This window comes from Lithobates pipiens, unplaced genomic scaffold (genome assembly GCF_037356315.1).
Source record: "Lithobates pipiens isolate NorthernLeopardFrog02 unplaced genomic scaffold, aLitPip1_a1.2 Scaffold_10, whole genome shotgun sequence".
Lineage (NCBI taxonomy): Eukaryota > Metazoa > Chordata > Amphibia > Anura > Ranidae > Lithobates > Lithobates pipiens.
Window position 1 is genome coordinate 99,832,927 of NW_027507686.1, and position 26,493 is coordinate 99,859,419.

General features: G+C 47.9%; 5 pseudogenes; 1 reads left to right on the top strand and 4 right to left on the bottom strand.

Moving 5' to 3' along the window:
- Nucleotides 1–4,603: 4,603 nt before the first annotated feature.
- Nucleotides 4,604–4,722, bottom strand: LOC143955181 (5S ribosomal RNA; annotated as a pseudogene).
- Nucleotides 4,723–6,733: 2,011 nt separating this feature from the next.
- Nucleotides 6,734–6,852, bottom strand: LOC143953042 (5S ribosomal RNA; annotated as a pseudogene).
- Nucleotides 6,853–7,611: 759 nt separating this feature from the next.
- LOC143956905 (5S ribosomal RNA) lies at nucleotides 7,612–7,730 on the bottom strand (annotated as a pseudogene).
- Nucleotides 7,731–8,040: 310 nt separating this feature from the next.
- Nucleotides 8,041–8,159, bottom strand: LOC143951218 (5S ribosomal RNA; annotated as a pseudogene).
- Nucleotides 8,160–23,286: 15,127 nt separating this feature from the next.
- Nucleotides 23,287–23,405, top strand: LOC143944049 (5S ribosomal RNA; annotated as a pseudogene).
- Nucleotides 23,406–26,493: the final 3,088 nt, after the last annotated feature.

Genomic DNA, 26,493 nt, shown 5'->3' on the forward strand with positions numbered 1-26,493 from the left:
CGGAAAAAAGAACCACGGTCCTCAGAGAACTGCAAAAAAGTAGGCCACAATGCGTTTTCCTTCAGGAGACGCATTTTCTCTCGCGCCAGACGCACAGACTGACTAATAGATTCTTTAAAAGAGCTTTCCATGCTACTAATCCCTTATCCAAGACAAAGGGGGTTTCAATTCTTCTGGGTAAAGATACTCCATTTGAAGTATCCGAGACGGTCTCCGACCCGGGGGGACGTTATATTTTCCTAAAAGGCTCCTACAAGGGCAGGCCTCTTACCCTGGCCAACACTTACTTTCCCAATAGGAACCACTTACAATTTTGCAAAAAACTAATGCAGGAATTACAGGGTTTCGTGTCAGGTTGCATCATTTTGGGCGGGGATTTTAATATCCCCTTAGACCCACTAGCGGATACCTCGACGGGGAAGTCATGTGTCCAGTTTCAGGTACTGAGACAGATCAAGAAGCTTCTGCAATCCTTACAACTCGTAGATTCATGGCGTTTATTGAATCCAGAGGGTAGAGACTACACACACTTCTCTGCACCTCATAAAAAATATTCCCCCATAGATTACCTGTTTGTGTCCCAACGCGATTTATCAGTCATCAGTGCCGCCAAAATAGGCACACAAGTTATCTCAGACCATGCTCCAATAGCGGTGACCCTGGACCTTAATTTGCATAGACAGAAATCCGACACCTGGAGATTAAATTCATCCCTCCTGACAGACCCCCACACTCTACCTCAAATTGAGGAAGCGATTAAATAATATTTCTTGACCAACGACTTACCCGACACGGACCCACTGGTACTCTGGGAAGCACATAAATGCACTGTTAGGGGGGTACTAATCAAATTAGGTTTGAGACGCAAGCGAGCTCAGGAAGAGGAGACGAGGGGCCTATTGGAAAAAATAAATAGACTTGAAACTTTGCACAAACGCACACTATGCGAACGAACGGCCACAGACTTGTTGGAAACCAGGAAACACCTACATGACTTGCTTCTCATTAAATCCAAACGTATGTTATTTTTCAAAAAAAATATTTATTATGAAGGGGGCAACAAATCTGGCCGACTGCTTGCCACAGCCCTTCGGGAACACCACTCAGGACAGACCATCAATGGGATTCGGAATGCGGACGGTTCCTTAGCGGTCAACAACGAAACTATAGCTGCACACTTTCACGACTACTATATGGGGTTATATAACCTACCCCACAACATAGACCACCCGACCTGGACGGCAACAGATCCCAAATTATCACGGACTTCTTACTAAAAAGTGGACTCCCATCTCTTGGGGACCAAGACCTAGCTCTCCTTGACGAACAGATTTCTGATGAAGAGATTAAAAGGGCTGTTAACGAACTGAAGACTGGGAAGAGCCCTGGGCCAGATGGCTACATGGCCATTTATTATAAAACATTCCTGAATATCCTTTCGGTTCCCCTTAAGAAAGCCTTGAACTCCCTGTCCATACCCAGACAGGTCACCCCCGACTTCCTATCAGCACATATAGCGGTGCTGCCCAAACCCAATAAAGACCCTTCCCTATGCTCGAGCTACAGGCCGATATCGCTACTAAATTTAGATCTAAAAATACTGACAAAAATCCTAGCTTGCAGACTGTGCCCCCTACTATCGGACCTGATTGGTCCGGAGCAGGTAGGCTTCATGCAGGGGAGGGAGGAAAAAGACAACATTATTAAAACGCTTCTGCTGACTCAGGCCGCTCGTGCAGGGCAGCTCGGAGGCCTTCTCCTGTCCACGGATGCGGAGAAGGCCTTCGACCGAGTTGCGTGGGATTACATGCTGGCCTCATGCAGATGGGTAGGAATGGGAGAGCGGATGATGTCGTGGCTCTCGGCGATATACCAAAATCCCTTGGCTAGAGTCAGGGTTAATGGTTCCTTGTCGGATCCGGTGACTATAGCAAATGGGACCAGACAGGGATGCCCCCTGTCCCCACTTTTATTCATACTCTCCCTTGAGCCGTTTATTAGAACGATCAAAGGGGAGGACTCGATCAGAGGGTTCAGGGTTCGAGATAGGGAGTTTAAAGTAGCGCCTTACGCCGATGACCTGATGTTTTACCTAGTTGACCCACACACGCCGATCCCCAATTTACTTAAGGCCTTTACGAACTTTGGTTACATATCAAATTTAAAAATCAACTACTCCAAATCTGAAGCTTTAAATATAAACTTAAACCCTGAAGACCTAACTAGATTTGAAGGGAACTGCCCGTTCCGCTGGGAGAAGGTAGCGCTTAAATACCTAGGGGTGTGGGTGGCGCCAGACATTGGTAAAGTTTTTGATCTTAACTTTCCCCCGTTGCTAAAAACAATTGAAGAAGACTTGCGTTCATGGGGTGCGCGGTGGTTCTCCTGGTTTGGACGGGCCGCTATTCTGAAGATGTCAATATTACCTAGACTGATTTACCTATTCAGGACGCTACCGGTCCGGATTCCGAGAAGCTTCTTCCATAAATTAAATTCACTGGTGTTGAATTTCTTATGGAACAAAAAGAGGGCGAGGATTAGATTCGCCCTTCTGACGAAACCCAAGGTCAAGGGAGGGCTGGGGCTTCCGGACTTCAAGAAATACCAGTTAGCGGCCCACCTGACCAGGATAGTCGATTGGCAATGCCATAAGAGCGATAAGGACTGGGTGGGATTGGAAGACATGCTGTCTGAGAATAGATTAAGATTCTCTCCATTGATTCCCCTGAACAGACTAAAAGAAGAGATTAGCCTGAACCCCCTGACTGAGACAACACTGGCACTGCTACACGCGACGACAAAATATTTTGCTGTAACAACCCCATATGGCCCCCTGACTCCACTACGAGACAACCCGGACTTTATTCCGGGGACGGGAAACACTTTCTTCTATAACGCGACTTCCGAAGCCCCGAGGCTGGTGAAGGACTGTTTCACCCATGGCAGAATGAAAGACCTGAACACACTTAGGAGAGACTGGGAAGCCCCCAAAATCCCCCTTTGGACGTACTTCGTACTCAGGAGCTTTGTTAATTCCCCGAGACATAAGGAAGCATTTCATAGACCCTTGACGGATTTTGAGTCGGTCTGTGCGTCTGGTGAGCGACAGATTAAGACTACCTCTGTAGCGTATTCCTGGCTGCAGAATCTAACTAAGCACTCTGAGGACAACTGTAAGATTAAGTGGTCTCTGGAACTCCAAAGAAATATTACGGACTCGCAGTGGGGGGACGCTTGTGCATTGGCCCATAAATGTTCAATTAGCGCTTCCACCCAAGAGTTATGCTACAAACTACTGATAAAATGGTACCACACTCCAGACAAACTTCACAGATGGTTCCCACAGGTGTCGGAGATGTGTTGGAGATGCCAAAGCGATGTGGGGACACTTACACATATCTGGTGGAGCTGCCCCAAGTTAACTCCCTACTGGGATGAGGTGAGATCATTAATCACTCAAATGACACGTACCTCCATTACATTGGACGTGGCTTGTTGTCTCCTGCACATCACCGACATACCTCGGAAGAGGTATAAAAATTCGTTGCTCAAACATCTGCTGAATGCTGCTAAAGCACTGGTGCCGCTGCACTGGCGTTCCCCCAGAGTCCCCACGGTGAAAGAATGGTTGATTAAGGTAGCTGATACCTATGCAATGGAAGAAACGGTGGCTCAGGCCCATGAGGTGGTGGACCAATTTGATGACACCTGGACACCTTGGGTAGTGTTCAGATATTCTAAGAGACATGCCGATATCCTCCAGACCATCTGAGGCATGGTATACTTGCATAGACTACTCACCTCTGTTCTCTGGGTTTTTTTTTTCTTTTTTCTTCTCTTTCTTTTTTCCTCTTTTCCTCTTTTATCTTTCCTCTCTGCTCCCTTCAACTCTGAATGATCTTTCTTTCAGTTATTAATCACAGATTTTATCTGGAGGATTAGTTCATTTTGCTGTATGGTACAGGCGGTTTAGGCACCTGCGAGCTTACTCACATTCTTTCCTCACTGGTTAAGAATACTAGACGAAGGGGGTTTGCCTTAGACGATCGAGTAGCTTTTATTGTACAAGCTATAGCCTCTGGCAAATAGGTGTACCAAGAGGACAAGATTTCGCTGATTCTTAAAGTATTTTTTATGTACCACCAAACGCAATTGTAATGTTATAACTCCTGTTATTGTTTCACCTTTATTTTCAATAAATGCTATTGATGTGAAAAAAAAAAAAAAGAAGACTACGGCATCTGGAAATCCCAGGCGGTCTCCCATCCAAGTACTAAACTGGTCCCAACCCTGCTTAACCTCTCAGATCACATGAGATTGGGCTCTTTCAGGGTGATGTGGCCGTAGGAGATTTCTTCAGGCACTCTCAACCCTCTTGACTAACGCCAAGATGGTCACCTTGGGAAACAAACAAAAAAAACAAGTCAACGCCAACAATATAAAAAGAAGCCTACAGCACCTAGTATTCCCAGGTGGTCTCCCATCCAGGTATTAACAAGGTGCGACCCTTTCTAGCCTCTGAGATCAGAGGAGATTGGGTGCTTTCAGGGTGATGTGCCCAGCGAAAAAAAATAAACGAATCAATGTCAACAACATAAAAAGAAGCCTACAATAACTGGTATTCCCAGGTGGTCTCCCATCCAGGTACTAACCAGGCCTGACTCTTCTTAGCCTCCAAGATCAGACGAGATTGGGTGCTTTCAGAGTGATGTGGCCATAGGCAATCTCTTCAGGCACTCTCAACCCTCTTGACAAACACCAAGATGGTCACCTTGGTAAACAAACAAAATGCTTTCGGACCATCGTGCAACAATTTTGGCCTTTATTACAGGCCGACCCTATTGTAAATCAATACATAACTGACTCACCTGCAATTACTTTTAAGAGATCACAATCTCTAAAAGATTGTTTAGTTAAAAGTCATTTTATTGACAATCCATTATCCACTTCTTTGAAACAATTCGGCACATATTCCTGTGGTCAATGCGACACGTGTCCGTATATTAATAACTCTTGTAAAGTGAAACTACCCAATGGTAGTTGTTTTTTTCCTAAGTTTCATGTTACGTGTTCCACCCCCGGCATCGTATTTCTAGCGCAATGCCGATGCGGAGGCTTCTATGTTGGTAAGACTAAACAACTGTTTTCAATCCGCATTAAGGATTATATTAAACCTATACTAAATAAGTCACAGCCATAAGTAGGCATATTGGGACTTACCATTCCTTTGACCCTGATTGGATTCGTTTTACAGCTTTGGCACATATACCCTTGAATTCACGAGGTGGTTCTGTTGACAAGTTTCTTTTACAAACCGAGGCCAAATGGATTTTCACTTTAAAAGATACCCAGTACCCGGGGTTCAATGAAAATATCAGTTTTAGATCATTTTTATAACAGTGTTCTTTTCCACTTTTTCCCCTAAACCCCATTCTGGGTTTTCCCTGACAACAGGACTTAGATGAAGAAATTTCCTTCTTTTTTTCTCCCCCTCCTCCCCTCCCCCCATTCCCCCTTTTTTTTTTTTTTTTTTATTATTTCATTATTGGATTTGTTATAACACCATATGAATTGACTTGATCATTGCTGTAATTATAATTGATATTTTTTTCTCCTTTTGTGTCTAATAATAAACTAGTTATCATGGTACCCTGGTTTGTTTGTATCTGTGTTCGCGGATCATGCTGCACAAACATTGGGATCTCTGTTGTTCACTATGACTCTCGTTCACAGGGCGGCGCTCCACAGATCGCTAGCGCCGTGTCCGGGATTAATCGATACCTTTTTTTGCATCGCTGGGACAAATCAGTGGGTCCATTAGCCTTTTCCTTTTGGTTGGGGGGCATACGGACACCCAGGGTGCCTCTTGAGTCATTGACTTTGGGGACACCCGTTATGGTGGATCACTGGCTGTTACCCCTATTATGGGGATAGGGCTAGTTTGCATACAGGCTTGTCTACTTCCGTCTCTATAACACCAGAGACCCATTATGGCCATCTCTCTAATGTTAACCCTGTTGGCAACTGCCCAGCTGGAAGCTCCACCTCCAGCTTAGTGGCATGATGGGAAATGTAGTCTGGCAGTCGGCGTAACTGGCTCTGCACATGCGCGGTGTTCTCTCCAGAATGTCCGCATCGAGCCGGTGACGTCAGACGCCCGTGACGCCGGTGACACCGGTGACGCCGGTTGCACATATCTTCATCTAGTGTTGATTCCTGGTTTGCGGTTGCTGGTCGATAGGTGGTAAGCGCCATTTTGTTTAGATCACATATGCCTGGGTTGCTATATATATCTATATTTATCTATGTATCTTTGTAATTACATTGTAGATTTATGTTACTTTGTATATTAATTCTATATTATATTTATCGTTAGTTGCACATTCCCCTGAAGAAGCTTGTTGCGAAACATGTTGGGAACGAGTGCTATCAGTCTTTCAACTTGCATTTCCGGGATCCCTCTAGTCCAGTAAAAATGCGTACATTGTTCTTTGTATTTCTACGTACTATATTTGACACTATAGTGCTTTTTAATGTATATGAATAAATTAATTTTTATTATATTTCGTTCTATTAGTGTTTATAATTGCACCGCTTAAAAATCTCCCTTGTTTCCCCTTCCCATCCCCCTTCCCCGTTTTGTAATTTTCATATTTATTAGGAGATGATGTGCCTATCTCTGCACGGTGTCACTGGATAGGTTGGACCATATTGTTTCTATAACATAAGAAGAAGTATACAGCACCTAGTATTCCCAGGTGGCCTCCCATCCGGGTATTAACAAGGCCTGACCCTGTTTAGTCTCTGAGATCAGACGAGATCTGGTGCTTTCAGGGTTATGTGGCCATAGGCGAACTCTTCAGGCACTCTCAACCCTCTTGACAAACAACAAGATGGTCACCTTGGTAAACAAACAAAACAAAAACAAGTCAACGCCAACAACATAAAAATAAGCATGCGGCACCTGGTATTCCCAGTCGGTCTTCCATCCAGTTACTAATCAGGCCCGACAATGCTTAGCCTCAGAGATCAGACACGATCGGGCACTTTCAAGGTGATGGGGCTGTAGGCGATCTCTTCAGGCACTCTCAACCCTCTTGACAAACACCAAGATGGTCACCTTGGGAAACAAGCGAAACAAAAACAAGTCAATGCCAACAACATAAAAAGAAGCCTACGCCACCTAGTATTCCCAGGTGGTCTCCAATCCAGGTACTAGCAAGGCCCAACCCTGTTTAGCCTCTGAGATCAGAAGAGATTGTGCGCTTTCAGGGTTATGTGCCCATAGGCAATCTCTTTGGGCACTCTGAACCCTCTTGACAAATGCCAAGATAGTCACCTTGAGATACAAGCGAAAAAAAAACAGGTCAATGTCAACAACATAAAAAGAAGAATACGGCACCTGGTATTCCAACGCCATCTCCTATCCAGGTACTATCTAGGCCCAACCCTTCTTAGCCTCAGAGATGAGAAGAGATAGGGCTCTTTCAGGGTGTTGCTGCTGTAAGCGATCTCTTTGGGCACTCTCAACCCTCTTGACAAATGCCAAGATGGTCACCTTGGGAAACAAGTGAAAAAAACAAACGAATCAACGCCAACAACATAAAAAGAAGCCTACAATAACTGGTATTCCGAGGTGGTCTCCCATCCAGGTACTAACCAGGCCTGACTCTTCTTAGCCTCCAAGATCAGATGAGATTGGGTGCTTTCAGAGTGATGTGGCCATAGGCAATCTCTTCAGGCACTCTCAACCCTCTTGACAAACACCAAGATGGTCACCTTGGGAAACAAGCGGAAAAAAAACAGGTCATAAAAAGAAGCCTACGACACCTGGTATTCCCAGGCGGTCTCCCATCCAGGTACTATCTAGGCCCAACCCTTCTTAGCCTCAGAGATGAGAAGAGATAGGGCTCTTTCAGGGTGTTGCTGCTGTAAGCGATCTCTTTGGGCACTCTCAACCCTCTTGACAAATGCCAAGATGGTCACCTTGGGAAACAAGTGAAAAAAAAAAAACAAATCAACGCCAACAACATAAAAAGAAGCCTACAATAACTGGTATTCCCAGGTGGTCTCCCATCCAGGTACTAACCAGGCCTGACTCTTCTTAGCCTCCAACATCAAACGAGATCGGGTGCTTTCAGGGTGATGTGCCCGTAGGCAATCTCTTCAGGCACTTTTTCACCCTCTTGACAAACGCCCAGATGGTCACCTTGGGAAACAAAAAAAACAAGTCAACGCCAACAACATAAGAAGAAGTCTACCACACCTAGTATTCCCAGGTGGTCCCCCATCCGGGTATTAACAAGGCCCGACCCTGTTTAGCCTCTGAGATCAGATGAGAACTGGGATCCCAGTTGAAGTCATTGGATGACGTAACGCGTAGGAAACCGGAAGTGACGTTTACATCCGAGCAAGGCGCTCGCCGGTCCATTGTTATAACTGTGTACTGTTCCGTTTTTCTTGTGAGTAGACAAGTTTTATCTTAAATAAAAGTGTTGGTTTGAAATACTACACCATGGTGGACCTTTCTGACTTATCCCTTTGAGCTTGCCTGTCATTTATAACCCACGAGGAAATCGGAGGAGTTTGTGGTATCTCCAGAAGTCCGCTCTGCAGCCATCCCTTTGATCATTCTCTGTAATTTAGTTGCTTTGTTTCTCGCTGCATACCTTGCAGCTGCGAGGTAATTATATAGCATAAGCATCACTGGCACGGAATATCACCAGAAGAGAGTTGGTTTGGCACATTGCACTTTAATTTTCGGATTGTGATTATTGCATTCAAATTGCACGATTGGACTATGTATGGGACACTTTAGTGTGATTCACTGATGTTATCGTAACTCACTCATTTGCTGCTATTGATTCCCGTTGGAATTAGTCTATTTTTTGCGTGTTTTAATTAATTTTATATACACTGCAATTTTACACAGTTTTTTTTTTTTTTTTTTTTTATTTGGTGATATGTGTTTTATTGCATTTAGCAATGTACCCTGAATTTTTGACACCTGAATGATGCACAGAGACACCTTTAAATAGTTAATTTATGTATAAATGCATGTATGCACTTTTCATATAACTTTTAAGCACTTGGCACTGTTTTAGTTTACAAACTCAGTTGCACCGATACTCGTTTTTGCTAGTATTAATGATTTATTTTTATTTTTTCATATTATTTGCTTTTCAAGGTAGCGCAACACAACCCCCCCTGTTTTAAGTATATATAGCATTGAGAGCCAACTCATACAGTGATTGCTGCTCCTGTTGTTATTTTGCCTTCTGACCTTATTTGCCATAGAGCGCGGAAGCCTCTTGATATACAAGGGCACTGGTAAGTCACTTCCTAGGTCTAGGGGGTTATAAAAATGCCTGTAGGTTACCACCCCCCCCCCTGCAAGACTGGAGCCAGCCTCACAGGATGAGTCAGTGCCCCTGTCAGGTTTTGCAGCCTCTCCTAATATTTCAGCCCCGATATACGTCACTGAGGACTCCCTTAGGGCTACATTGGAGGGTTTTGAAGGGAGAAACATATTGTTTCAGCTTCCCTGAAAGACAGCAGGAAAAGGGGTAGACCCCCTCCCTCTGCTGAGATTCCTCTTTCAGATGACACTTCTGACAATGAGGAGAGATCCCTAGCTTGGGACAGGGATCTTGAGCAGTTGGATGAACCAGAGGAAGAGGAGAGAGTTCCCTCCTCCAAGGCGCTCAGAAAACAGGTGCAGTATTATACTGAATTGGTGCGTACCACATTCAGAATGTCTGCTGCTGAGATCGCTACGTCCTCTGTTTCTTCCCTGGGAGTCAGGAAAATCCCACAGACTGCCTTTTCCTTTCCAATTCATCCCTTAATGGATAAATTGTTGCATGAGGATTGGGAACATCCCGATAAACTGTTTGCTCCTCCTAAAAGGTTTTCTATGCTTTATTCTCTGGAGGAAAGTTTCACCAAGAAATGGGAGGTCCCATCTGTCGATACGGCTGTTTCTTGCGTGAATAGAAACCTGACCTGTCCTTTGGATAATGCTCAGGTATTTAAAGATCCAACTGATAAAAAGCTGGAAACATTATTAAAAGCCTCCTTTTCCATGACTGGCGCTGTAGTGCAACCTACAGTCGCAGCTGTGGGGTTGTGTCAGTTCCTCAAGGAACAGGTTAAGCAGATGCTTGGCCTCCTTCCCAGTGAGGAAGTGGAGAATTATGCAGAAATACCTCAAATTCTGTGTTTCATGATTGATACGATTTTGGATTCTGTCCAACAAGCATCTCGTTTGTCTCTCCTGTTGGTACACATGTGAAGGGCCCTATGGCTAAAGAATTGGACAGCTGAGCTATCATGCAAGAAGCATTTGATTGGGTTCCCGTTTAAAGGGGAAAGTTTGTTTGGAGAAGAATTAGACAAATTCGTCCAAAAAATTTCATGGGGTAAATCTACTCTCCTTGCAGTCAAAACGTCCATCATTTAGGCGTTCTCTCTCTCCCGGAGCATCAAGCTCTAAGCAGTGGCGACGGTCTTCTCAACCCCCCTCTACAGGAAAGGTTCAAGGCCGGGCCCAGGCGCAGAAGAAATCCGGGGGGCAAAAGCCTGCCAAGCAGAGCCCAAAAGCTTCCTTGAGAAGGGGCGCCCCCGCTCGGCCGAGTGGGAGGAAGGCTCCTGCAGTTTGCGGAAGCCTGGCGGGAAGAGATCCGGGACAAGTGGGTGGTCTCTTCGGTATCTCTGGGCTACAAGCTGGAGTTTCAGGAGATTCCACCTTCTCGCTTTCTAAGGTCAAGGATCCCCAGGGACCCAGTAAAGCAAAGACCGCTATTTCTGGCCTTAGATCACTTACTATCCCAGGGGGTGATAGTAGAAGTGGACCCAAAAGAACAGGGTTCAGGGTTTTACTCGCATCTCTTCACTGTTCCAAAGCCAAATGGAAGTGTCAGACCTATCCAGGATCTGAAGGATCTGAACAGTTTTTTACGCATCCAGTCCTTCCGAATGCAGTCAATTCGCACTGTGGTCTCCTCCCTGCAAGGGGGAGAGTTTATGGCATCAATAGACATCAAGGATGCATATCTCCATGTGCCAATTTTTCGCGCACACCAAAAGTATCTAAGGTTCGCGGTAGATTGGTGCCATTTTCAATTTGTAGCCTTGCCGTTCGGGCTCGTGACGGCCCCTCGAGTCTTCACAAAGATTCTGGACCCTCTCTTGGCAAACCTAAGAGCTCAGGGTATAGCCGTCATGGCTTATCTAGATGATTTGCTTCTCATAGAGAAAACAGTAGCGCTCCTGAACCACGGTGTTACCAGAACGCTAGAACACCTGGAACGTCTAGGTTGGATTATAAAAAGTCATCCCTACAGCCTGCTACCAGGTTGGAATACCTGGGTATGGTTATCGACACCGCTCAGGGCAAGGTGTTTCTACCAAGGCCAAAAGCCTTGGCCATTGGGGATCTGGTGCGCCTAATTCTGGGCAGATGATCTTCCCCCATTCGGTTGTGCATGAGACTGTTAGGGAAAATGGTCGCCTCCTTCGAGGCCGTTCCATTCGCCCAGTTCCACTGAAGGCCTCTGCAAAGATGCATCCTTGCGGCTTGGAACAGGAAGCCCCAGTCGTTGGATCTTCCTATGCGTCTATCCCCAGGGACACGCAAGAGTCTCGTCTGGTGGTTACAAACGAGAATTCGCTGAAAAGCAAAACTTTTCTTCCTCTTCCATGGAAGATTATTACGACAGATGCCAGCCTGACAGGCTGGGGAGCAGTGTTGGAGGAGACGTGCTCGCAGGGGAAATGGTCTGCGATCGAGAATCTATTGCCCATAAATGTCTTGGAGATCCGGGCAGTTTATATGGCTCTCATAAACTGGTCTTTCAGACTACGGGGTCTCCCTGTTCGGGTTCAGTCTGACAATGCCACTGCAGTGGCCTATATCAATCACCAGGGCGGTACCAGGAGTCTGGTTGCTCAAAAAGAGGTGAATCGCATACTTGTCTGGGCAGAAAGGCATGTACCATGCCTTTCTGCAGTCTTCATTCCAGGAGTGGAAAATTGGCAGGCGGATTTTCTGAGCCACCAGCAGTTGTGCCCAGAAGAATGGGATCTGCACCGCGCCGTATTTTGGAACATATGTCGCAGGTGGGGTACTCCAGACGTAGATCTGTTTGCGTCCAGGTTCAACAGAAAACTGGACAAGGTCGTGTCAAGGACAAGAGATACACTCGCTCAGGGGTCGGATGCTCTGACAGTTCCCTGGGGTAAGTACAATTTGATTTATGCCTTCCCCCCGTGTCCGCTTCTGTCGCGGTTCCTGGGAAGAGTCAAGAGGGAGACAAAGTTGGTTCTTTTGGTAGCCCCGGCTTGGCCCAGGCGACCGTGGTACGCAGAGATCATGAAGTTGGCAGTAGGCAGGCCGTGGATCCTCCCTCTCCGGCCAGATCTGCTCTCACATGGTCCAATTTACCATCCTGCTTTACACAGTCTGAATTTGACGGTTTGGCTGCTGAGACCCACATTCTGAGAGACCGTGGGCTTTCGGGGCCAGTCCTTTCTACTCTGGTCAATGCCAGAAAGCCGGCCTCCAGGCTTATTTACTACAAAATCTGGAGGGCATATGTTTCCTGGTGTGAACTCAGGGAATGGCATCCTAGAAAGTATGTCATTAGCAGGATCTTGGCCTTCCTCCAGTCAGGCCTAGAAATGAATTTGGCCGTAAGCACTATCAAGGTGCAGATTTCGGCCTTGTCAGTGTTTTTTCAGAAGCCACTTGCATCGCATTCCCTGGTGCAGGCTTTCATCCAGGGGGCTATGCGGATAAGGCCGCCAGTCAAACCTCCGGTGTGCCCATGGGTTCTGAATTTGGTTTTCTCAGCTTTGCAGGGGCAACCTTTTGAACCTTTGCATCAGGCTTCGTTAGTTCTTTTGACTAAAAAATTGGTTTTCTTGGTAGCCATATCCACGACTAGAAGAGTGTCAGAACTAGCAGCTCTCTCCAGCAAAGAGCCGTATCTAATTATTCATAAGGACCGGGTGGTAATGCGTCCCAACAGGTCCTTTCTGCCTAAGGTGGTTTCAGGATTCCATTTGAATCAAGATGTAATCCTACCATCCTTTTTTCCGGACCCACAGTCCGCAGAATAAGAATCTTTGCACACTTTGCATGTGGTAAGGGCAATCAGTATCTATCATCAGGCAACTGCTCAGATAAGGAAAACTGATTGCTTATTTATTTTGCCGGAAGGCCCTAGGAAGGGCCAGGAGGCATCAAAATCCACTCTCTCAAGGTGGATTAGACAGATTATTTCTCAGGCCTATAGTGTTAAAGGGAAGATCCCTCCTTTTCAAGTGAAAGCGCACTCAACTAGGGCTGTAAGTGCTTCTTGGGCAGTGCATCACCAGGCCTCCCTGGCTCAGATCTGTAAGGCTGCAACTTGGTCATCAGTCCACACATTCACCAGATTCTATCAGGTGGATGTCAGAGGGCAAGAGGATATCACCTTTGGGTGCAGTGTACTGCAGGCTGCAGTTTAGGTCCACCGGTCCTTGGCGGTCTACAGGGGCGGGCTGGGCCGGGGGGCAGGGTGGCAATTTCCCCCTAGGCTGCCCTAACAATATATGCATAATGGCTGGCGGCCACTGCTCACGATTTTTTTTCCTTTTTGGGTCAGGGCAGGGGCTGCAAGCTGAGGCAGAGGGAGGGGCACGGAAACTCAAGAGACACTCACACTCACTTATGTAGTGGAGGCCGCTCTGTTCCTGCACCTCCCGTCGGTCGCACTCACACTAATCCACTGACAGTGGAGTGAGAGCCAACCTGACCTGTCAGTTCGTGTGGGGGATTCCCCCCCTCCTCTCCTCCGAACACTGCAGCCTGTGTGAGCGTCCGCCCACTCTGTTCCCTCCCCTGCTTCCTCATTGGTAGAGGGAGGGAGCCCATCAGAGCCTCCAGCAGCTGCAAAGCATTGTGGGACATGTAGTCCCGGTGGCCTAATAGCAATTCCTGGGCGCAAAAAATTCCCTAGCCTGACCACAGGAAGAGAACAAACGAGAGGCTGCGGGGGAGCAGACTGTCACCCCATGAGGCTGATCCTGAGGACAGAGCAGAGATAATGTAAGTTTTTTGGTGAATGTGTTTTTTTTATTTTTTCTTAAAAAGAAAAGTCTTACACTATGAAGATTTCTCACTTCTTTCCCATTGTTTCAAGCTGGGAGCTGATATTATTAACCCCTTCATGCCTAAACCTTTTTTGACACTTGTTTACAAGTAACAAATCTTTTGTTAGAAAATTACTTAGAACCCCCAAGCATTATATATATATATATATATATATTTATGGTGTAGAGCCCTCTGACCGATACGGATAAGGATGACAGACAAGGATAACATAAACTTGCTTACTTGAAATGGACCTGAAAGTGTGCCTTGGTCTAACGTACGGTATACCAAAATAAGGGGGCATACCTTAAAATGAAATAAATATGAAATGGGTGAAATGAGTACTCATATGAGGAGTGTGCTAGAGTAAAGGCCTGATAAAAGGGGCGGGTGGGCGGGTATCGTGCACTGGAACCGACGAGGAAGGATGGGCGAACGGCTGCTTAAATACCACCGGGCTCCACCCATAATTTCAGGCCACCATACTGGCCTTTCTATTTATGGTGTAGAGCCCTCTGACCGATACGGATAAGGATGACAGACAAGGATAACATAAACTTGCTTACTTGAAATGGACCTGAAAGTGTGCCTTGGTCTAACGTACGGTATACCAAAATAAGGGGGCAAAACACTCAGGTAGGGGAAGCATTTTATTGAACACAGACTGTTACTGGGTAAGCTTGACAAAGGCCTGGGCCATCTCAATCTGCGGATTGGGTACGTAACGTGCAAAACAGGAGGACTTCCATCTGCCCAACTTTTTTATAACATGGACCGGGACCCCTTGGCGGGAGGCCGTTGAAGCTGCCCCGATGCGAAACGAATGTCCTGAGTAGTGCGCAGGATTGAGGTGAAGGATGCCCAGGAGTATCCTGACATGCTCCATGAACTGGGCTGCGTTGAGAGGTTTTGAGTGAAAGGGTAGAAGTGGGCCAGTCCCTGGTTGATCGGCCAAAAGGGTCAACAAGCGGGAGAGGACAGTAACCGGACACCAGCGGTTGTAGGTCTTATAGAAATGTATGTCCGTCCCTGGGCCAAGCTGCTGTGTCTTGGAAACCGCTAAGTGCAAGATGAAGTGGTCCTCGAACCTGACTAGATGGTGCTTGCACAGCATACGTGCCGAGGGGCTACTGCAGGTAAACTCGCCTGGGCGCAGGAAGCCGTAGAAGGCCAGATGTATGGCTGCTTGCAGGACGACACTGACATGGAGACCGAAAGGTGAAGAGGCCAAAATGTCTGACATGTCCCTGAACACTTCGCCTGTGATGGGCAGCCGTTTGACGCTGGAAACTGGCCGACGTTTCTGAATGCCGCGCATGAGAGCCCGGACGGCGTGACAGGTAAATAAGGAGGGCTTGGTAGGGTCCTGGAGGGACGTGAAGTGTTGTATCCCGGCCAAGTACAAGCGGATTGTGTTAAAGGATAATGCCAAGTCCGAATGGCAGTAGGAAAGGAAGGCAAGGACTTGTTTGACCCGGGAGGACTCTGTATTGTGAGATGATGTGAAGCGACTAAAGGCCCTCCAGGCCGACTGATAGGCCTTGCGGGTATTGTCTGAGAGGGAGTGATCGATGAGTTGCGTTGCTGCTGACAAGTGTGGGGCTAATCCAAGATCAGTTGAGACCAGTCCGGGATAGCTGCTGATGTTGGTTCGGCTCCGGGTACCTGATTAAAAAATGAAACAAAGTTAAAGCGGGAGAGAGCATCCGCCGCCTGATTAAATTTGCCGGGAACAAAGGAACAATGAAGGTTGAACTGAAACAATAATGAGAGCTGGGTCAGTCGCCGCAGGAAGGACATAATCTGTAGAGACCTGGACCTGCCTTTATTAACAATCTCCGCAGTGGCCAGGTTATCTGTAGAAAAGACCACCGTCTGGCCCGACCAGCTGCGGCCCCAGGTGTGTGCAGCGGCTACAATGGGATATAGCTCAAACAGGGAGGACGTTTCAGTGAAGCCAGGAATAGCCAGTATCTGTGGAGGCCAGGGGGCTGCGAGCCAGAGGTTGCCAAAGATCGCCGCAAAGCCAGTGGAGGCCGCCGCGTCGGTCACCACCCGAGGTGAAAGGGCGGACACGGAGGGGACGAACAGGGACACTCCGTTCCAAGAAGATAAGAATTCCTCCCACATGGCTAGGTCTGCCATAGCCGCGGAATCCAGGCTGAGTACTTGCTCCGGGTCCTGGGAGTGGGATAACAAGGCTAACAGGCGTGACACGAACGAGCGCCCCTGGGGGATGATGCGCATAGCAAAATTAAGCATACCAAGAAGGGACTGAAGTTGTCTCTTGGTACAAGTTCTGGCATGAGTGAAGTCCCTCATGACCGTCCTGATGCGGGTCAGTTTATCCGGGGGAAGGCTGGCCTGCATAGTGTTGGTGTCTAGGCTGACCCCGAGGAAGGTGATAGCCTGCGACGGACCCTCCACCTTGTGCTCGGCGATGGGGACATTAAGATTGTTGAAGACTACCCTCAACTTACCCAGATCTCGTGGAGGAGAGCCGGGTGGCTCTATCAGCAGGAAGTCATCCAGATAATGAATGACTTCCTGACGCGAAGGTGTCGAAGAGCCAAGGACTACTTTTGGACCCGAACGTGAGTTTAGTGGCAAAGTAGTACCGCTGCCTCCACTTGATTCCATGCCAGCACCAGAGGGACGGATGGATGGGAAGAAGTTTAAAAGCGTTTGAGATGTCGGCTTTGGAAAGCCAGGTACCTGTGCCTGTTTTAAGAATGGCCTGGATGGCCATGTCTACTGATGCATATTTAAGGGAGAATTCCTCAGAGGGAATAAGGGAATTGAGGCTGGGAACCATGGAGGAATGAGGCGCTGACAAATCATAAACCAATCTGAGTTTATTAGAGAACTTGCCCTTGACAAGCCCAATAGGGCTGACTCGCCAGGTGCTGAAAGGGGGCTGTTCAAAAGGGCCGATGACAAAGTCCTGATCTAGCTCCGATTGCAGCAGTTGGTGGATGGCTAGTACATCCGTGGCTGCTGACCGTAGGTTCTGGCATTCATGCGTGCAGTGAGGGAGGGAGACAAGTCCAGTGTGAAAACCTTCTGTGAAGCCCTGGACGAGGAAGGTGGACAGTGAGGGGGTAGGATGACTGGAAAGGTAGACGCTAAGCCATGCGACATTGAGTCGGCTCAGTCAGGACCTTTTGAGCTGCTTGACCTCACACATGAGCCGGGGGTGAGCTCTATGGCACTGGGTGCACACATGGAGCAGCCTACACTGACTGAAGTTACACGACCCGCTGTTGTAGTTGTTGCAGATCGGAGCACCGCCCATGGTCTTAACTGGGCGCCCTAGCTTATCGGTCTGTGGCGGGCGAGCTGGTGCTTGCAGGCCCTGAGCGGTACCCGAGGTAGATGGACCGTCGAAGGGAGAGGCTGCCACTGAGGTAGCGCACCAGGCCGCAGTATGTGTTGCTGACTGGCATATTGCACACAGAGGGGACCGTAGCCCCGCGAAGTGGCGGCAAAACAGTTCGGTGTCCATGGTGCTCCAGTCCGTAGGGGTCTGGAACTGGGAGAGCCTGGCAGCTGCTCTAGCGGAGAAGGAGCGGTGATAGTCATAGAATGAAAACCCGCCGTACTTGTACCCCAGGTCAACTACCACATGGAGGTACCGATCTAGCTCCTCCCTTCTGCCAGGGGAGGCTGAGCAAATGATGTCCCTCATCATGCCGAAGGCCAGGGAAAACTCGGTGATAGAGAGTTTCCTGTCTAGTCTGGGATCCTTGGCCTTGAGGACCACTGATACGTCCCCCCAAGTATACGCCTTATTCTCTGCCAGCTCGTGAATCGAGATCAGAAGAGAAGCCAAGTTGACGTCCTTGCCCTCTAATATATCTTTTCTGATGTTTGCTGATACCAAATGAGATGGGTACACTATTGGTGCACCTCCGGAGATACCTGCGGGAAGACTAACAGCTGGCTGGGATGCTGGCTCTGGCGGAGAAACAGAGGGGTGGGTCTCGAGGAGGGCCACTCGGCCCTGTAGATCAGACATCGAGGTAGTGAGGGACGACACCAGGGTGTGGAGCTGCGAGATAGAGGAGGCGATGGAGCCCAATGAGGCCTGCTGAGCCGAAGCCTCCACCACCGCGGGGGGAGGAAACAGGAGCCGGAAAAGCTCTGCCTTTCTGGCTGTTGCTGGAAAGGGGACGCCCCTGCGTCTCAGCTCGGCTGTCAGCCTGGGAATGGTCCATGCTCTGAATGCCCTTTGACTGCCATTTTCTGAAACGGATGGGGATAATGGAGCCGTGAGGTCCTCGCTGTCAGCCTGTGACATGGTAACGGAACGTGGGTCTGATGAGGCTACTCCCTGTGATCCGGGTTTTCTCCTAATATGGACCTACAAGGGGTGACATGGATTATAACTGGTTGGAGACTCCTACAGAAATACCTGTTTTAAGGAAGGATGCTTTTGCTGAAGGGCGTTTTCCCCCTAGATGATTTATGCTTACCGAAGGAGGCACCGTCCGACCAGGTGCAGGCTGGACCTACTGAACTCGACTGACCTGAGGAGATGAAGGTGAAGTTTTGTTTGAGACTCGCACCTGATGAAGGCTAGCTAACAGTGGAGGTGAGACTTCAGACATGAGATGACACCAATGAAAGAAAACAGATGAAATTTCTCTTCTCTTCCCCCCTACCCCCTTTATTATATATATATTTTCCCCCCTCTTTTTTTTTTTTTTGTGAAATGAGGCTGACGAGCAAGGGCCCCCCGATAGGAATCCAACATTGAAGAATCAACTGGACTCGAAGCGGGAAGCGATACGTGACCGTGAAATGAGTAAATCTGCCATGACAGAGATCCGAATCGCCATGCCACAGACTTGCGACCGAGCACGAAACGGAAACTGGAGCATGTACTGAAATGAGGCCAATCCTGGGGCACGCCGGGACGAATTGGATCGTAAATGTGATTAATTCGTACCGGAACGTGATAGGTGAAATGAAATGAAACCCATGACAAAGACTGGAATCAGAAGACGAGCCCATGCACCTAACAGATGAATCCTGTCTTTGGAGCATGTACTGAAATGAGGCGTAGCAGCTGGGCACGCCGGGACGAATCGGTGCATCCAATAAATGCAACAAGATTCGAATCGGAGCGTAATAAGTGACAGAAATGATATCCCATGACAGAGACAGGAATCAACGACTGGACTGATGGTAGCAACAAAGAATCCGTCTCTGGCGCATGTACTGAAATGAGGCGTAGCAGCTGGGCACACCAGAATGAATCGGTGCATAACAATATGCGACAGGATTCAAATTGGAGTGTAATAAGTGACAGAAATGATGTCCCATGACAGAGACAGGATTCAAGGACTGATCTGTAGGTTTACAAGAGAATCCGTCTCTGGGGCATGTACCGAAATGAGGCGTAGCAGCTGGGCGCACCAGGACGAATCAGTGCATAGAGAAATGCGACAAGACTCGATTTGGAGCGTAATAAGTGACAGAAATGGTATGCCATGACAAAGACAAGAATCGGGGACCGTGCGTGATCCTGCGAGTGATTCAGTCTCTGGAGCATGTACAGAAATGAGGCCGAACCCTGGGGCACTTCAAAGCGAATCGGTGCACCGGAGGTGCGACAGGATTCGCGCCGGAGCGCGACTAGTGACAGAAATGATTTTGAGACAGTAGAAATGACTGGGACTGAAATGAATGAAACGAGATGATAAATGAGACACATAACACAATTGCATAAATGAAGAGACATATTCGAACTGGAGTGGACCAAGCGAAACGTGCGGACTGTTTGCCTTGTCGTAACAAGCAGTCGGCTGTGAGTCGAACGATTCGACCGCTACAAATAGAAATGCTCGGGCAGTCGAACGATTTCGACTGCCGTACCTGCGAATGAATCGCCTGACGTGGCAAAATCGAACGTGTCGAATGATGATAACGACTACATCGAAAGTAGAACATAGTGACATGCGTACGAGGCCACCGAAAACATTCGATATGAAAGGACCGAGCGGCTCGTGAGTATAAGCATGATGACGGTACATCGAAAACATAATGAAAAAGAGGGTGCCGAAGCCCTACCTGCGACAGCCGGCCCGAGGTGTAGCGACAAATTCGACGGGTACAACGACACTCCGACGGCGAAAACCTACGGGTGCTGATGGATGAGAGACGGTTTGTCAAAAAATTGGAGACGAATAACGCGGGAGCTGACGAACAGGCTCACTGCGTCTGGTCTGGATAGTCGGCCCTTGATATCTGACGTATCAGATATCGCGCACTGGAACCGACGAGGAAGGATGGGCGAACGGCTGCTTAAATACCACCGGGCTCCACCCATAATTTCAGGCCACCATACTGGCCTTTCTATATATATATATATATATATAAATTTTTTTTTTTTTTTTTAGCAGAGACCCTAGAGAATAAAATGCCAATTGTTGCAATATTTTACGTCACACTGTATTTATGTAGCTGTTTTTCAAATACAATTTTTTTTGGAAGAAATACACTACCGGCATTTTCATCCCTTCCTGCCCAGGTCAGTTTTCATTGTGCGGTCATGCAACATTGTACCCAAATAAATTTTTTCCCACAAATAGAGCTTTCTTTTGGTGGTAATTGATCACCTCTGCGGTTTTTATTATTTGCACTTTAAACAAAAAAAGAGTGCCAACTTTAACCACTTCAGCCCCGGACCATTTTACTGGCCAAAGACCAGACCACTTTTTGCGATTCGGCACTGCATCGCTTTAACTGACAATTGCGCGGTCGTGCGACGTGGCTCCCAAACTAAATTGACGTTCTCTTTTTCCTACAAATAGAGCTTTCTTTTGGTGGTATTTGATCACCCCTGCGGTTTTTATTTTTTGCGCTATAAACAAAAATAGAGCGACAATTTTGAAAAAAACGCATTATTTTTTACTTTTTGTTATAATAAATATCCCCCAAAAATATATAAAAAAAAAAAATTTTCCCTCAGTTTAGGCCGATACGTATTCTTCTACATATTTTTGGTTAAAAAAATCGCAATAAGCGATTATTGATTGGTTTGCGCAAAAGTTATAGCGTTTACAAAATAGGGGATAGTTTTATGGCATTTTTAGTAATATTTTTTTTTTACTAGTAATGGCAGCGATTAGTGATTTTTATTGTGACTGCGACATTACGGCGGACACATCGGACATTTTTGACACATTTTTGGGACCATTGTCATTTATACAGCAATCACTGCTATATAAATGCAGTGATTCCTGTGTAAATGACACTGGCAGTGGAGGGGTTAACCAGGGGGTGGCAGTGTAGGGGTTAAGTGTTCCTAGGGGTGTGTTACTAACTGTGGGGGGGGGGCTGGGCTTTCATTTAGTGAACACTGATCTCTGCTCCAATCACACGGAGCAGAGATCAGCGTAATTTGTTGCTAGGCAGAACGGGGAGATGCTGTTTACAACGGCATCTCTCCGTTCAGCCGCCCCGTGAGACGATCGCAGATATGCCCGCGGCGATTGAGTCCGCGGGACCCATGACCGGACTCACAGGGGTCCCAACCAGATTGGACGTACCTGTACGCCAATATGCCTGCCTGTGCCATTGTGCCGATGTACATCGGCGTGCGCTGGTCGGGAACTGGTTAAAAAAAACACAATATTTTTTACTTTTTGCTATAATATGCCAACTTAAGCCTTAACAGTTTAGGCTGATGTGTAATTTTCTACATATTTTTGGTAAAAAAAATTGCGATAAGCAGTAATAAGTTATTGATTTATGGAATTTTTATTATTTTTTTCTTTTTACTAGTAATGCTGCAATTTTTATTGTGACTGTGACATTGCGGTGGACAGATCGGACACTTTTGACACTATTTTGGGACGAGTGACTTTTATACAGCGATCAGTGCTATAAAAATGCACTGATTACTGTATAAATATCACTGGCAGGGAAGGGGTTAACACTAGGGGCAATCAAGGGGTTAAATGTGTTACCTAGGGAGTGATTCTAACTGTGGGGGAGATGGGACTGACTAGGGAGGAGACCAATCCTATATACTAGGAACATACGATCTGTCTCCTCTCCCCTGACAGGATGTGGATCTGTGTATTTACACACACAGATCCACATTCCTGCTCTGTCATGAGCGATTGCGGGTGCCCGGCAGACATCACAGCAACTGGGTACGTGCATCGGCTCCTCGTGACGTGTACCTCAGTGTACCGCCAGGAAGCCAAGGATGTCCTATGATAAAGAGCACACTGGTGACATCTATCATAGAACCTGGTCCAGGAGGCACGACTTCGTATGACAGAAGCCGCACTGGGTAAGCGGGAGATCTCCGCTCTGTGTTATCCAGCAGCTTTTCTCTCTCTAATCCCCATGCACTGAACAGACTGCATTGATGGGCTATGGTGAGGCTGCATTGATGGGCACTGACAAGGCTGAGCTGATGGGCACTGGTGAGGCTGCATTGATGAGCAATGATGAGGCTGCATTGATAGACACTAGTAAGGCTGCATTGATGGGCATTGGTGAGGCTGCATTGATGGGCATTGGTGAGGCTGCATTGATGGGCACTGTTGATGGTGAGCTGATTCGTGGATTAATGGGCCACTTGACTAGACTTGCCCCCCAGGCCTAAGGCTGCCAGCCCTCCCCTGGCGGTCTATATATTATGATCTCTGTCTCCCTCCCCTCAATCTGAGCATTGCTTTGGGACATCCCACTATGTAATGAAGCTCCTGTGTCCCGTGATGTATGATCAAGAAAATAGGATTTTTATATACAACTTACCTGTAAAATCCTTTTCTTGAGAGTACATCACGGGACACAGAGCTCCCGTCCCTCTTGGATTTTACGTGGTTTCCTATTGCTTTGCTACAAAACTGAGGTGCCTCCCATATGGGAGGGGTTATATAGGGGAGGAATTCTCCTTAATTGGGGGTTAACCAGTGTCCAATCACCAGAGGTGCCTATATAACCCACTATGTAATGAAGCTCCTGTGTCCCGTGATGTACTCTCAAGTAAAGGATTTAACAGGTAAGCTGTATATAAAAATCCTATTTTTAATGTTGTTGGCGTTGACCTGTTTTTTTTTTTTGCTTTTTTCCCAAGATGACCATCTTGGCGTTTGTCAAGAGGGTTGAGAGTGCCCAAAGAAAGTGCCTATGGCCAAATCACCCTGAAAGCGCCCGATCTTGTCTGATCTCGGAGGCTAAGCATTGTCGGGCCTGATTAGTAACTGGATGCGAGAACGACTGGGAATACCAGGTGCCGTAGGCTTCTTTTTATGTTGTTGGCGTTGACATGGTTTTTTTTTCCGCTTGTTTCCCAAGGTGACCATCTTGGCATTTGTCAAGAGGGCTGAGAGAGCCCAAAGAAATCTCCTACGGCCACATCACCCTGAAAGCGCCCGATCTCATCTGATCTCAGAGGCTAAGCAGGGTCCGGCCTGGATAGTACCTAATTACAGGTGCTATAGGAATCTTTTTATATTGTTGGCTTTGACCTGTTTTTTTTTCGCTTGTTTCCCAAGGTGACCATTTTAGCATCTGTCAAGAGTTTTGAGTATGTCCGAAGCGGTCGCCTAAGGCCACATCACCCTGAAAGCGCCCGATCTCAGAGGCTAAGCAGGGTTAGGGCCAGATGGGAGACCGCCAGGGTCTATGTTGTTGGCTTTGACCTGTTTTTTTTTCACTTGTTTCCCAAGATGACCATCATTTGTCAAGAGGGTTGAGAGTGTCTGAATAGAACACCTTTGGCCACATCACCCTGAAAGCGTACAATCTCATCTGATCTCAGAGGCCTAGCAGCGTACGGCCTGGTTAATACCTGTATGGGAGACCATCTGTGTATGTTGTTGGCGTTGACCTGTTTATTTTCGCTTGTTTCCCAAGGTGACCATCTTGGTGTTTAACAAGAGGGTTGAGAGTGCCCAAAGAGATCACCTATGGCCCTATAGAGGGTGTAGGTAAGGGCTACAAGAGCGTGGTCAGACCAAGTAATATGGCCGATGGAGGAAGAGCTCACCAAGTGCAGTTGGTCATGTGGAATCAAGAAGAAGTCTATCCTAAAGTATGATTTGTGAGGGGAAGAGCAAAAAGAGTAGTCCCTTTCCCCGGAGTGTTGCAGACGCCAGACATCAACTAATTGGTCATTCAATAAACACTTAGTAATCTGCTTTCTAGAGGAAATGGGGAGCGAGGAGCAAGAGGCAGAAGTGTCAACCCACCTAATATCAACTGGCCCTCCCGAAAGTCACATAATCTGTGCAGGGTAGTTCTGAGGAACGTGTCTTGGTGATCATTGGGAGCGTACACAGTGGCAAATGTAAAAAGGAGCTCTCCAATGTGGCCCCTAAGAAAAAGATATCGACCCCCAGGGTCCACCAGAGAATTCTGGAGAACCCAGGGGAGCCTGCTAGAGATCAGAATGGAGACTCCCTTGGTCTTAGAGGAGGGGTTAGTAGAATGGTAGACCTTAGGCCGCGTACACACGCGGGGACTGTTCGCTCAACTTTGTCCGTCAAACAGCGGACAGTCCGCTCAAAATTAGCATGGACGGACTTGGCCACACACGACGAACGAACAGTCCGCTGAAACCGTGCGCGATGACGTGAACGGCACGTACGACGGGACTAGAAAACGACGTCCTATACACTGCAATGCAAACTTCTGCGTGTAAATCCTTTCTGAGCATGCGCGGAACTTAGTTTGACGAACAAGCCTACACACGAGGGGACTGTTCGCTGAAACAAAGTTTCAGCGGACAGTTTTTCGGAATTTCTGAAAAACTTTGTTCAGCAGACTGTCCGCTGAAACTGTCCACTGAAAGCCCACACACGAGCGGACTGTGCGCCGAAACACTGTTCAGCGGACAAAGTTGAGCGAACAGTCCCCGCGTGTGTACGCGGCCTGAGGGAAGGATCTCGACCATAGAAAGGGGAGGCTAGTATTTTTAAAATGTGTTTCTTGTATAAAGGCCACATCAGTACGGAAAGTCTTCAGTTCTCACAGGAGGATCCGCCGTTTTTCAGGGGAGTTCAGTCCCTTAACGTTTAGAGAGGTGACCTTGACTGAGTCTGCCATCGCTCCTCGGGGAGGGGGAGGTGGACGTCAGAGAAAAGCAAATAAAGTTGAACCAAGGTAGGTATTGGGTAGGTAATGGATGGTGGGAACTAAGGGGGAGAAAGGAAGGGCAAATGGAAGGAAAGGTAAGGGGAAAAAGAGGCCGGGCACCTCAACCCCAGGGGGAGAGGGAAATTAAGGGTTGTCTGCACTCAACAGTACAGGAAGGGTATACTAAAACAGCACAATTATGCTATAGCGCTTACCAGATGTACACTGGGTTTAAAGCGCCGTCCTACTTGGGTTGGTGGGTAGACAGGTCGGAGAGGGAGCCCCCGGATCCCAGTCCCCCCAGTCCTGGCAGTGGTAAATGTCACGTCTGATACCGGTATGCAAATAAAAGACAATCAGTAACATCATAGAACCAAAAAACAATAGTATAATCAAAACCGAGGTTGAGCAGATAACTATCAGCACTGAGGGGTCTCCTTGGCTCGCCCTAAACGTAGGCATGCACGAGGGAGCCCGTCACAACAGAAAAGGCATCACAGAATGGGATACACCACCCCCGTCCCATACCCCAAAAGTACATGCAGCCCCCGAACAAATGCATTTCTCCCTTTGGCAGATTGTCCTCTCCTTACCCCCTCTCCCCCGTCCATGCCCCGGGGGGAAAAGGGGGAGGCAAGGGGGGAAAACGGGGGGAAGGGGTGAAAGGGGGTGGGAAAGGGGGGAGGGAAGGGGGAAAGGAGGGAGGGGAGGGAATGGAAGGAGGGAAGGGGGGGAAGAGGGGGAGGGGGGGAAGGGGGGAGGGAAGGCGGGGAAGCTAGGGAGAGGGGACAAACATGCGGAAATGTCAAGTCCTTTAGCGCACTCACACCAGCAGCCACCCGGACCCCATAAATTTCAACTCCTCCCCTCCATGGTCACCACATCAAGATGAAAGAGGAGCAGCCCTGGTTAGTGCATGGAAAATCCGGCAGGCAAGGGGCTGGGGCCACCGTCCCTCCATCCAATGGGAGACTTCACCCGAGCAGCAGTCCTGGGGCCCGCCAATTAGTGTCTCTCCTGCATCGCCATCGGGGGCTGTGTAGAGCATCCAGAGGGAGGCTGGGACCGCCCAAACAGTAAGGGGTAAATCCTCCAGGGGGGTCCAGAGTCAAACTGGAGGGAAGCAGTGTCTCGTACCAATAGGTTCAATAAATAAGTCATCCAGGGTGTTCCCGAAAGCTGCAGAAGGCAATGTCGGCAAAGAGTAGGTGGGGGCCAGAGGGGGGGAGGGGCGCAAACCGGGGTTGGGGACA